Source organism: Phalangium opilio, unplaced genomic scaffold (assembly GCF_054372755.1).
Source record: "Phalangium opilio isolate 3A_F unplaced genomic scaffold, DU_Popi_V2 ptg000063l_1, whole genome shotgun sequence".
NCBI classification, from domain to species: Eukaryota; Metazoa; Arthropoda; class Arachnida; order Opiliones; family Phalangiidae; genus Phalangium; species Phalangium opilio.
This window is the reverse complement of record NW_028324180.1, coordinates 5,741,710-5,756,158: the sequence shown is the minus strand read 5'-3', so window position 1 is coordinate 5,756,158 and position 14,449 is coordinate 5,741,710.

Here is a 14,449-nt window from a genome sequence, read left to right as displayed (position 1 = left end):
GTGAAGTAATCGGAAAATTCGCAATTTTGAAGGAAAAAAAACCAGGTAATGTACATGAACATCCACTTTTGAATCGAACTATGACACCTATAATTTAAATCCTACTTAGTTGGTGAAAGAACTTGACAGAATTCAAAATATTCGACCATCTGCGGAAAAGGTTTTGCTCCACCATATAAAACCAATTACAAAAAGAATAATTGAGCTGACTAGAAAGAGCAAAAACCCATTAACAAAAAAAATTCACTCCTTGCTGAAACAGTGTGAAGAAACTTTATCTGCCGACGCATTTCAAGGTACAGTACATGTAATTACAAGACAAACTAGATGAGACTACTCAAAATATCACCTATACGCAGTTTCACATCTAATTTTATCTTTCAAATTATTTTGTTTTTGATGGAACTATTATAACATTTAATAAGTATTTATACGTATTCCCTTTTAGAAAGAGAGCTTGATGCGTGTTTGCTTTTAATACCATCTATTTTCAACGAGAAACTAGAACTCTTGTGCTGTTTTGACGTAAGTTGATTATAAATGAAAGGGAGCAGGAAGTCCTTATGCTGTAAATTAAAATAATGTTGGTTTTTAGGATGTCCAAGATAGCACCCCAACGTTAATTTTCTATAATGAAGACATATTCTCGTCGACATACGATTTAATAATTGAAGGTGAATCCTTTGAGGTGGATTCAATTAAAATGGCTATCGTGTCATGGTTTTCAGGGTTTTATACCTTTCAATTACAATACCCCAAGGGCTTAAAGAAAACATTGGAGTATTTTCAAAAAATAATTTTCAAAATTGACGATGGCACGAAGCTGTCTAATCCCGTTATTAGCGCTGTAAATAAATTAATGGCATAATTGATATTTATTTTATGATTAAATACCAAATTAAAAAATGGTTCAAACATCATTACATGCATAATTATTTATGCGTAGAGGTGTATCCTATATAATTTTTATCCCGGGAAATTTTGAATAGTAAAAATATTTCAGGTTTATACAGAGAAAAACACGATGTTTTATTTCTAAATAAAGCATTTTATTTAATCATCTATAACTTGCTTTTCACCATAATAACGTTAAATATTCAAATTAATTATACCTCATAGTCAGAGACAATATTGTGCGATGTAGAGAGTAATATAAATACATGTTCTCAATCTCATTTGTTAAGGCTAACTTATCCCTCAGGTGGTCTCGGAGTGAGTGGACGAAATGCTAAATGTCGTTTATTTTAATGCCCGAAGCGTAGCATTGCTGATTTGAACAAAAGAACGATCATATTTGAACGCACAAAGCTAGATAATTTGAATGCTAAAACGGCCATTTTTGAACGTCTAAAACTAGCTGATTTGAACGCTAAAACAGTCCTTTTTGAACGCACAAAGCTAACTAAATTGAACGCCAAAACTACCATTTTTAAACGTTTAAAACAAGCTGATTGGAACGCCAAAACGGCCCTTTTTGAACGCACAAAGCTAACTAAATTGAACGCCAAAACTACCATTTTTAAACGTTTAAAACAAGCTGATTCGAACGCCAAAACACCCTTTTTGAACGCACAAAGCTAACTAAATTGAACGCCAAAACGACCATTTGTAAACGCTTAAAACAAGCTGAATTGAACGCCAAAACGGCCCTTTTTGAACGCACAAGGCTAACTAAATTGAACGCCAAAACGGCCATTTTTGAACGCCTAAAACTACCTAATTTGAACGCCAAAACGACCCTTATTGAACGCACAAAGCTAACTAAAACGAACGTCGAAGCGACTAGTTTTGCACGAACAAAGCGTGCTAATTTGAACGATATCCTTGCGCGCTAATTTGAACGCACAAAGCTAACTAAATTGAACGCCAAAACGACCATTTTTAAACGTTTAAAACAAGCTGATTCGAACGCCAAAACACCCTTTTTGAACGCACAAAGCTAACTAAATTGAACGCCAAAACGACCATTTGTAAACGCTTAAAACAAGCTGAATTGAACGCCAAAACGGCCCTTTTTGAACGCACAAGGCTAACTAAATTGAACGCCAAAACGGCCATTTTTGAACGCCTAAAACTACCTAATTTGAACGCCAAAACGACCCTTATTGAACGCACAAAGCTAACTAAAACGAACGTCGAAGCGACTAGTTTTGCACGAACAAAGCGTGCTAATTTGAACGATATCCTTGCGCGCTAATTTGAACGCACAAAGCTAACTAAATTGAACGCCAAAACGACCATTTTTAAACGTTTAAAACAAGCTGATTCGAACGCCAAAACACCCTTTTTGAACGCACAAAGCTAACTAAATTGAACGCCAAAACGACCATTTGTAAACGCTTAAAACAAGCTGAATTGAACGCCAAAACGGCCCTTTTTGAACGCACAAGGCTAACTAAATTGAACGCCAAAACGGCCATTTTTGAACGCCTAAAACTACCTAATTTGAACGCCAAAACGACCCTTATTGAACGCACAAAGCTAACTAAAACGAACGTCGAAGCGACTAGTTTTGCACGAACAAAGCGTGCTAATTTGAACGATATCCTTGCGCGCTAATTTGAACGCAGCAAGCGTTCTAGAGTAAACGCTATTATTGCGTTCTAATTTGAACGCTTCCCAAACGTTCAATTTTCAACGAAATGGCGTGCTGCCACAGTGGCAAGGCATTGAACGCCTAAACGTTCAAAACTGAACGCCAATTTTTATGAGTGCACCCTACCGCGTTTCCAAACCTAAACGAGGTCTTATAAACGAAGCTATAGACGAAATGATTAGCCAGGATATTATCGAACCCGGCAATGGCCCATGGGCCAGCCCTATCATCATCATTCCTAAGAAGGATGGTGGATTCCGATTATGTATAGATTACCGCAAATTGAATGCTGTTACCCGGCGCGATGTATATCCCCTACCGCGTATCGATGATATCCTGGAGTCAATTCATAACCCCAAATACATAACCACCTTAGATATGCGAGCGGGCTACTGGCAAGTACCCCTTCATGAGCCGCATCGAGATATGGCCGCCTTTGTAACGCACCGCGGGCTCTTTCGACCCAAAGTTCTTATGTTTGGAATGACTAACGCGCCCGCCACGTTTCAGCGAATGGTTAACTCCCTATTTTTAGATTTGTCAGATAAAGGCGTATGTGCATATCTAGATGACCTTATTATAGCTTCTCGAGATTTCGATAGTCACATACAAACCTTGGCGGAAGTTTTTAATAGACTCAGGCAATCTGGCCTTACAATCAAAGCTTCTAAAACCCAATTTTGCCAAAATGAATGTAAAATCTTAGGACATGTCGTATCAGTATCCGGTATTAAGGTAGACCCCGATAAAACGGCTACGATTAGAGATTTTCCAGCCCCTAAAAACATTAAACAATTGAGGAGATTCTTAGGTATGGCATCATATTACCGGCGATTTGTTGAAAATTTTTCAAAGGTGTCCAGCCCCTTAAACCACCTCTTAAAGAAAGACACTAAATGGCAGTGGACTACTTCTCAGGAAGTAGCATTTAACATTCTGAAGGATAAATTAGGGTCCGCACCAATTCTATGTACCCCCGACTATAATTACGAATTTATAATTCACACCGATGCCAGTCAGTGGGTCTTGGGGCAGTTTTAAGCCAAAATATTGACGGTAAAAGACGAGTCATCCAATATGCTAGTACGTCCCTGAATGCCGACGAAAGAAATTATTCCGCCGTTGAACCAGAAGCCCTAGGAGTATTATTTGCTGTAGAAACTTTTCGCCCTTACGTTGAAGGGACCCAATTTGAACTTTATACCAATAATAGCGCCATAAAATGGCTACACAAGGCACCGGATCCTACGGGCAAGTTTGCCAGATGGAACGCTAGGCTTCAAGCCTTTGATTTTACCATTAATCACGTCCCCGGTACCTCCAACGTAGTAGCAGATACTTTGTCTAGAATACCTGAATCCATAGAAGTTGGTCATATCTCTGCTTTAAGTGCTAAAGATACCCCTCAGCTCTTAGTTAAATTTGACAATGAGGAACTCATTGCGGCCCAGCGTGCCGACAAACAATTGGGACCCTTAATTATTTATTTAGAAGAAAATACATCACCCCCAGATAATGAGTTGAGAACATGGGTGGAAAATATAGCACTCACTTGTGATATTCGAGAAAGAATCTTGTACAAAGACACGGGAAAAATTGATGAATACGGGTGGGATAACTTCAAAATTTTAGTTCCCCCGGCTCTTAGAGCCCGCTTACTTCATATCAGTCATGATATTCCGTCTTCTGGTCATTTCGGGATCAAAAGGACCTCCAAAAGAATTCAAAGCCAGTACACTTGGGCTGGTATGACTTTAGATATAAGAAATATTTGTCGCTCTTGTGAGATTTGCCAGACTAGGAAGGCCCCAAATCAAGCCCCTCCGGGACTAATGCAGCCCAGTGCGGTTACGACCCCTTGGTCGGTTATATCAATGGATCTGAAAGGCCCCTTTCTTCGTTCGAAAAGAGATTTTAAGTATATCCTACCTTACCTGTTACCTTACAAAGTGGGTGGAAATCATCCCCCTTAAGAAAGCGACAACCACCCCCATAGTGCGTCATTTAGTGGATGATATTTTTACTCGATACGGTCTCCCCGATACCGTGGTGAGTGACAACGGCAGTTGTTTTGTTAGTAAATTATTTGAAGGTGTTTTTGAAAAGCTTCAGGTAAAGCACAAGTGTACGTCTCTATATTCTCCCCAATCAAACCCCACAGAGAGATTTAACCGAACGATAGGTACTATGCTCTCTTCTTATATTTATGGGGATCAACAGGAGTGGGACAGAGGGTTGCAGCAATTTGCTATGGCCATACGATCTGCCGTTCAGGAATCAACGGGGTTCACCCCCGCATATCTCATGTTTGGACGCGAAATGCGTACTGCCGCCAGTACTCGATCTAAACAGGACCCTAACTATTATGATAGTGGCGAAACCTCTAGGGTCTATGGTTTGACTGTACAGAACAAGATTCAAGATGCCCTCAAAGTAGCCCAGGAAAATATTTGTACGGCACAAGCCTCCCAGAAGGCGCAATACGATAAACATCATCGGGATATAGAATTTGACGAAGGCACTCTTGTAAACAAAAAGGCTCACTACCTTTCGAAATCAGGAGAATATTTCTCTAGTAAACTGGCCCCTCGTTACGTAGGCCCCTTTCGCATTGCGAAGAAATTTTCCCCCTTAACGTACAGGTTAGAAACCTTAAAGGTCGTCCTCTCAAAGGGACGTATCATATTAGAGAGTTAAGGCAATTTGTGCCCCGTACTGATGTTGCCCTGCAAGACTCAGACGTAGCCCCCGGGACATGTGATCCCGATATTTATATACCCAATGTGCATGAATTAAAACCCTATGGAGGTCATAATTTAGGACCCAGGGACCCAAATTCAGGAAGGGTACGGCGTTAAGGCCACCAAACCTTCTGACCCTTAGTTTTTTTATTATTATTTTGTTTTATACTTATGTCAAATCGTAGTTAGATTTTTCCGGTTAGCGATGTTTTTCTTTTTTCTTTTTGGCCATTTCAATTTGTTCCCTGTTAGAGGTATATATTAAGCCCACGGGATTCAATTTTCAATTTGACGTTGCAACCGTGAAATTTCATTCCAATAGGGGGTGTATTTAAACTCCCAGGGATGATGTTTATTTTTTTTATTTAGCTGGTTGATTGCGTGAATTACGTGATCCTTGTTTGCCAGCGTATATCATATAAGGGCTTAGTTTCCCAAATTTTTAATACGACAAGAGGCCTCATTTTTTTATTAATTGATCGAACTAATTTTATTGTTGGCGCCATGTATAACATTTTGAGATACTTTTTATCCCCTTCTAATAATTTTTTTATTTATATATTTGCATCCTTTTTTTGTCCGACGGGGCATACCCAAATGGTCTCATGGGGACATGCGACATTACGTGGGGGGAGAGTTGTAACATAAAAACGTGAACCTCGACTGAAATTTAGTAATTTCGTAGAATTTTGCCAATTAGGGTTCTTTCTATACTCGCGAAACCTTTGTCGACGGGGAGTAACGAGTTCAAAAGCTACCTACCATCCCTATAACTATAGAACTGCTTTTCCCCATATGCGATATCCATCAATAACTCTTTGGAAAGATACGATACGAAAAAGTTTCACTTTCACATTGTATACTAATAAGATTTACAACCAGAGTTAAAAATATATTTCTGTACTTAAGCTTATCTTAAAACCCATTACCAGAGGTTTACTTTAAAAAAAAAAATATAAGAACCATTACCAGAGTGGAAAATATCAATATATATATGTGTGTTGGTGGTCGCGCCAAACATCAAAAGTGGCGAGAAAGATATGCCGCCAGTAGTTCGAAGTGAAAGAAAGCCCTGCTGGACAGGCACTCTCCTTCAACTACTTAATTTTTATTGCGGGCAAGGGTTCCCTTCGCCCTTGACAATTGGTTCTGTAAATTGTCATCGTTGGCTGACCTTTTCGCGGCATGGCTCTAAGGATGCAATTCAGGATTCTCGGAATTGGTGCGCGGTACTCCTATCTTTTAAAAAACTAAAAAGCCGTGGAGCTAACAACGGTATCATAAAGATGGGATGGGCAAAGTGACGCTGCTCTAACGGTCACAAATGGGAATGGACACAAACCACGTGTTTTCGGACTTTCTCGATTTGGATTGGCACCAGCCTTTAACCCCCAAAAGAAATATATGGTAAAAACCACGGTGTTACACAGAGGAAGAGAGATCTCTTTTTGACCCGAAGGTAACAAGACCTTAACCCTTCCCGACCGAGGCAACTGGTCGAGCTCTGGGTGCCGGCGAAAAGCACCATGAAAGTCCCCGGACTTTGCAAATAAAGGACTCCGCCAAACACTTAAGTACCATGGCCATGGCCTTATTTATTATTTTCATTAAAAAACTCTGGTAAATTAATTTAAAAGTTATAGAAATATTACTCTGGTAATTAGTGCTTAAACTAAAATTAAACTAAATAAATAATTGATTAAATACTAAAATAAAATATTAAATGTCTAATTTCAAGTACGCGTTTCGCGGTAATTAATTGTTGTTCAATTTATAATATTTTGTTTCTTAAAATGCTCCTAAAGCAAGTTTCGATTAACTTCCTGAACAACCGATTTAATAAATAATATTGCATTCTTTAAATATAACCAGTATCGTTTCTTTCCCGAGTCTACCTTTATTAAAATCGAAATCCCCTAGACAACTAAGTGACCATTATAATTCCCCTAGACACCTACTCTCTCTTTGGACTCGCAACCCCCAATAGTGAAGGTTAGCGAAAGACCCGGACCAAATCCAGCGTAGGATTTGCTTTGTAACGTGGAGGGACACTTTCTTTACAAGTTTCTTTTCAAATATAAGATAAAGATCTCCCCCTCTCGCTACACCGTAAAACTATCAACATTTTGTCCGAAATGCAATACATCGAGATTTGTGTTACCTACACTGTAACCATCTTAACCCAAAAATCTAATTAAATTTACAATTAATCATAGAATTAACAACGAAAAACCTTAAATTAACACTATAAAGATAATACTAGCCCTTTAAACTTAAACCTATCCCTTTAAAATAAACTGAAAAGAAATTTTTTCGTACAATAGATGAGGAACTAGCCCCTCAATGTTGACACAGAACTTTCTAGAACGATCCTATACCCCTATATCCATAGTGCAAAATGAAATACCAAGCAATGAAAACTCTTTCCAAGAACCCAGAGAAATGTCACGCTGATTTAGACCCCAAGCAACAAGACCTTGAGTCACTATCCTGGTACCTGGCCCGAGAAACTTCTAGAACATTTTTTTAACCCTTAAACTGACCAATCCGTATTTGGTCCCAAAACAAAAAGTTTTGCCTATTCGCTGTTACCATGAATCCGCCCGGCTACGTCATAAATATGGTCCACTATTCGCCAAACTAAAGTCAAACAACAAACGTCATTATCCCAGAGATCCTTGCGAGAAACTAGAAGTTATATATACAAAGTCCCTCCTGTCCCACCCTCAGTCGATACCTGAAGTGTCTTAACGAGACCATGTCGGCTTACCCTTAAGAAACCCTTAGAAGTCCGGAGTATTATTTTATATCGAAACTTTTATTTTATTCATTCTGATACTTTTATTTTTCGTCAATTTGATTCCTTAAGTTTTCGTAAAAGAAACTCGGAGACATCTATTTTTAACCCCTAAGTTGAAGAAGAGAAGGAGCGCGAGTGCGCTAAATATTAAAAGAAAAAAATAATTAACCCTTAAATCGCGAGAAAAGAAAAGATTCATAATTATCTCTTAACTCGAGAAAGAAGAAAAAAGATCCTGAACCTCTAAGAAGTATATGGAAGAGGAGCAACTTGTCGTAAGAAATTAAAAAACTTGAAACTATTTTGATAAACTGACTTGAAACTATGGTTAAAGAACTTAGATTATGGTTGACGGATTGATTCATTTTTTAAAATCTTAATTTTCTATTTTTGAACATTATTATTATTTTAGTGCATAACTGCTCGATTTTAACCCAAACACCCCTAAAATTTAAATTTGAAACTTAAAGGAGACATTCCATAGAGGTTATAAAGTACAAACCTCCCTTAGATTTAAGTTTGATTTTTTGATTAATTTTTTTAAACCCTATAAAAGTGTGAGAAAATTTATGAACAAGATTGAATATTGTGTTGAATATTAAAAAACTGGATTAGAATCTATTTTGACTCTCAATTGACACATACCATCAAACGCGGTCACTTTTGATTCAGAAATTTTATAAGCCCCTCGTTCCCGTTAAAAGACCTTAACTCTCCACAACTGACTGCATACTAACATCTTGTCTAACGTTAGCGATGATGAATCATTAGTGAAAAAAGAGATAGGTGTTTGTCTTATATTTTATAAAGAATCGAACACCCCACCTTAGCCCCATAAAATCTTAAAGAGCATAAAGAAAAGGCTAATAAATTGGCGCAGTCGGCAGGATACGATACTTCGGAATCCTATCAATATGATGGATTTCGACATGTCTTGAAGAGAGTCAAAGTTGGCTCAATTATTAAAAAACCCTATTATTAAAAACCCCTATATTTTGAAAAATATTGAAAAATATCGAGCAATCAAAATGATGGACACTACCCTTAACTCGTCAGATCTAGTATTATATATCGCCATTAACATAATTTTGTTAATGGTAGGGTTCTTATATAATAAGATATTGAACTTCTTGAGAAACCTTATTATGAAGATAAGTGTTTTATTTCGACGTACCAATGTTGATAAATCTAACTATATGCATGATATAAATCGATTATTGCAAGAAAATTTTGCTTCCCAGCAACAAATAATGCAACAAAATTTTGCTTCCCAGCAACAACAATTTATCCAACAAAATGTTGATTTCCAAAAAATGTTTACTGAGACTATTGTTGCTTTACGAGATAGCCTGAAAGATTCTTAGAAACCTATAGAAATTCCCCTCCCCCATCTTTGAGATCTAACTCAAGTTCGAGTTCGGAATCTGATACCCATCAAATTAATACGAAACGTACGCATATAAAATATATCCATAAACCCGAAGAAAACGTTATTTTATCTCCCTTTGATGAAAATCTTAGAAGAGTCGAAAAGACTAGAAAAGAGGAAGAGAGATTAGACCCCATATTTACATCAACCCCTTATAACCAAAAAGAAACAGGAAAGAAAGTATCCCTCCCCTCCAATTTTGACGAAGAAAAAGTAGCGCATACGAGTATGGGATGATAACAGGCGTAACACTTCAAGAATTATTGACCCATATATCCCTAGCATTCAAAGGACAAGCAAAGAAATGGTATTGGAAAAATATTAATCATTTTCATACCTGGACTGTCTTTGAGAATAAGTTTAAAGAAAAATATTTGGGAGATGGTTATTCCAAAATAATCAAGAGAAAAATCCAAACAAGAAGACAAAGACCCAATGAGAGCCCTGAAGATTATGTTCTGAATATGATAAATATTTATGATGAATTACCCTCTATCCCCTCTGAGCAAGATCGATTAGATCATATAAATTTTGGATTAATGCCCGAATATGAAGCCCTATTAAATCTGAAAACATGTACCACAGTTGATGAACTTCTAGAGGTAGTGAAACAACTTCAACCAGTGATGTGAGTTTTACACCCTAGAAATCAAGGAACAAACGAACCCCGAAACCCCTTCATAAACAAATTCTGCAACTATTGCAAGGAATACGGACATTTTGTTTATAACTGCCCAAAAAGAAGTAGAACACAAGAAGCAACCTTACCCCTTGAATCGTATCTTCCATCAGCTAGGCTCAAATGCTTTGTATGCAATTCTACGGATCATATGGCTAGGGATTGTCCCCTAAAACAAAACTATCAATCAAGAGGAAGAATAGATGAAGATCAAAATACCACTCCTAAAAGAACGGTTGAGATAACTGTCCCACAACATGAAAACTTAATTAACGTGATACGTAATTTCGTCCCTGCAACTGGAAGTATACCCCTAAAATTACCCAATGGCAATTATGCTGCAATCCTAGACACGGGAGCATGTACATCATTTATGGTCAAGAATGTCGCTGAACAAGCCTACCCAGAAATGAACTTTAATCATCTGAAAACGAGAGAATTCGTTTCAGCTTCCCCTAACAGTCCTCTTAAAGCTGAAGGCCCAATTAAACTTCCTGTACAATTAGATGATTAAATGGGTCCCCCTATGGAAATTGAATTTTACATAATTGAGAAAGCAAACTTTTCGATTATATTGGGATCTGATTGGATGACAGATGTAGGTGCAAAACTGAACTACGAGGATCATAGTATCACTTGCACTGTGAATGGACAATGCTGGGTGTTTCCATTTATTCAAAACCCAAGAGGAACACCTACTACTATGATCGTAATAATAATAATAATAATAATAATGTTTATTTCCCAATATATAAATTGGAGGCCAACAAGAAAAGGAGAAACTCCCAGTACAAAGCTTGTTGACCCAGACAAATACAAAAAAAAATACATAAATTAAATTAAAACAAAGAAAATTATAAAAACCAATAGTCATATTAAACCATAGTTATATAGATAAAATCGAAGAGGCATTAAAAATAATTATAATATGCAATCGTCATTTAAAATTTTTTGATACAATTTAAATTTAAAACAGGCTAGCGTATCACTACACCTTATGTCAATTGGGAGAGAATTCCAATACCTAACGACACGAAACAAGGCGACCCAAGGGCTCGTAATAGTAGCCACATCGTACGAGTGAATAGCCCCTCTATACCTACCCTAATGAGTGGATAACCCCTCTATACCTTACCTAACCTACTGTGATTGTTCAATCCTTTACTCCTCAATTCGAACTAGGAAACGATAAAAATGTACTGCGCACACACGACAATTTAAACGAATGTCAACAACAACAAAAAATTATTAATTATAATAAGAAATTACTAAATAATTGTTAAAAGAAGTTAGAAAAATATTCCGCAATATCTTAGCACCAAAAAAATAAACGTCTCTTCGTTTTGAAGCTTTTACAAGAATGAAAGGAAAGGAATGCTGCCCCAAGCTAGTACCTTCTTTTAAAACTCTTCTCGATTTATGGAGAAACGACGTAACTTCTAGTTATAAACACCACCTTTCCAAATATAACGTCGGTATATAGTTCCTTTTGCTTTTTAAAAATCCCCCTCGATTTCTTTGAATTTTGAAATCGGGGGGTGAGATGAAAAGCGTGAAACCCTTATTGTTGACGGGTGACAGGAATTTTAAAGGGAGTATTAAACCTTTCATTTAAATTAAGCCAATACTAAATTCCTCTCTCTCTCTCTCTAGCTTTAAATATATGGAGCAAACGTAAACCACATTTCACAAAGCTTAACCTTACCTGTACAATTAAATGTATGCTTGCACTTACTATTATAATCCCCATCCTTTTAAAATACACGAACGAAAAATATCACCTCACCACAATTCTCTCACATTCACTCTCCCTTCAATGTCGAACGAAACGTTTTATACTGCCAAAGCAATAAAATAACCATTTCTTCGGTTAGCTCTGACTAACTATTTCTTTGGGTAACTCTGACCACATTCCAAATCGCGAAAAACTACTACGACCACCACGCCCACCACCACACCCACACCCACAGGCTCGCGGGACAAACTAATAGCCTCATCGTATATATACGATGCGGCTAAAAAATGATTGAAAAAGTGCATCACATCTAGCTTTACCAATGGAAAATGTCAAAATTTCGTGCCTTTCATTAATAATGACATAATCTAGTAAAGGAAAGGTATAATGACCGTAGATTACCCGGTATAAAAAGACGAGACTAGAAAACTGTCTGAGTGCATACATAGGTAAAAAATTCAGTGTTTTTAAACGATCACCATATTGTGTTCTATTGCAATTTTGCACATTATTGAACCATGACTGGTTCAATTGATAAGAAGTAAAATGTCTCAAGACCCGTTCAACACTGTCAATATCCTTTCGAAAATGAGGAGACCATACCACAGACCCATATTCCAAAACAGGAATTACCAGAGCCTTAAACGCTATAACAGCTGCTTTTGAACGACCAAAAGTTCTATTAATTAAACCAGTCAAGCGCCTGGCTTTAGAGGTAATGTATAAGACATGATCAGCCCATTTTAAATCACTTGAAATAAAAATCCCAAGTAACTTACATTTAAAGACCCGAGGCAAGATTTGATTAGAGACACAATAATCAACATTAAATACATTGCGACGTCTAGTTAAAATGATATATGAACATTTCGATACATACATCTATATTGCCTATTCGTTGATAACATGAATCCGCCCGGCTACGTCATAAATATGGTCCACTATTCGCCAAACCGAAGTCAATCAACAAACGTCATTGTCCCAGAGATCCTCGCGAAACCTAGAAGTTATAAATACGAAGTCTCTCCTGTCCCACCCTCAGTCGATACCTGAACTGTCTAAACGAGACCCTGTCGGCTCACCCTAAAGAAATTCTAAGACCAGGGAGTAAGGAACGTTAGAGGGAGTGTTGATCTAATGCTAAAAAAACCGTCATACAGTGGCAAATGGGAAAGAAAATGGGGGTAGGAATTTTTATCTCCTTTCTACAATTTTAGCTAACGCGCAGGCGCGAGTGACGTCGTTTACTACCGCCAGCAGAGAGAATTTAAAAATTCTCTCTGCCGCCAGCTTCCGCTATCCGCTTCCATCGACTGCTGCCCCACTCACGCTGTTCAACCAACAATCAACGTCTGTTGGGAGGAAACCGAGGCTTAATAAAAATGCCAAATTGCTTTTGTAACGGTTGTAGGAATGATTCAAGGTATTCGCCAAAAACCCAGATAGAAAAATGTAAAATATGGATATTAGCTTGTGGAAGACCGATTTCCACTAGCTTCTATTCACTTTCAATAAATTTCAAGCTTTGTTTTTGGTTTGGGAAATGGTTTGAAAATGATATTTACCATGTCGGGTCTTGTTAAATACTTAGGGTTACTTGAACAATTAAAAAACAACACCTCTTATAGTTAACCATGGCAGATATTCAAACACGATCTTCCCCTGCTAGTTCAAAGCCGGTTTTTAAATTTGACGCATGCGCGCGGACACCGCGACGAGGCCCCGAGTCAGCGCCAGAGAGAGACGAATTTTAGCCACGAAGCGAATGAACGCGCCTATTCACTTTAAGACTCCCTCTCAAGTCTCTCCTCCCTGCTAAGACGTGCGGAGATTTTATTTTAAATCGAAACCTTTATTTTTTATTCGATACTTTCATTTTTATTCATTTGATACCTTTATTTTTCATCAAGTTGAATATTTTCGTAGAATTTATTTTTAACCCCTAGAAGAAGAGAGTGCGCGTATTATTATTAAATCGAGAAAGAAAAGAAAAAAACATAATTAACCCTTAAATCGCGAAAGAAAAAAGATGCTGAATTAAAACCCTTAAATCGTGAAAGAAGAAAAAAAAAGATCCTGAACCCCTAAGAAGAATATCGAAGAGGAGCTACTTGGCGTAAGAAATTAAAAAACTTGAAACTATTAATTAAGTGGCTTGAAACTATGGTTAAAGAACTTGGATTATGATTGACGGATTGATTCATTTAAAAAATCTTAATTTTCTATTTTTGAACATTATTATTTTAATGCATAACTGCACGATTTTAACCCAAACACCCCTAAATTTTATATTTGAAACTTAAAGGAGACATTCCATAGAGGTTATAAAGTACAAACCTCCCTTAGATATAAGTTTGATTTTTTTGTTTAATTTCTTTATTTTGACCCCTATAAAAGTGTGTGAAAATTTATGAACAAGATTGAATATTGTGTTGAATATTAAAATTTGGATTAGAATCTATTTTGACT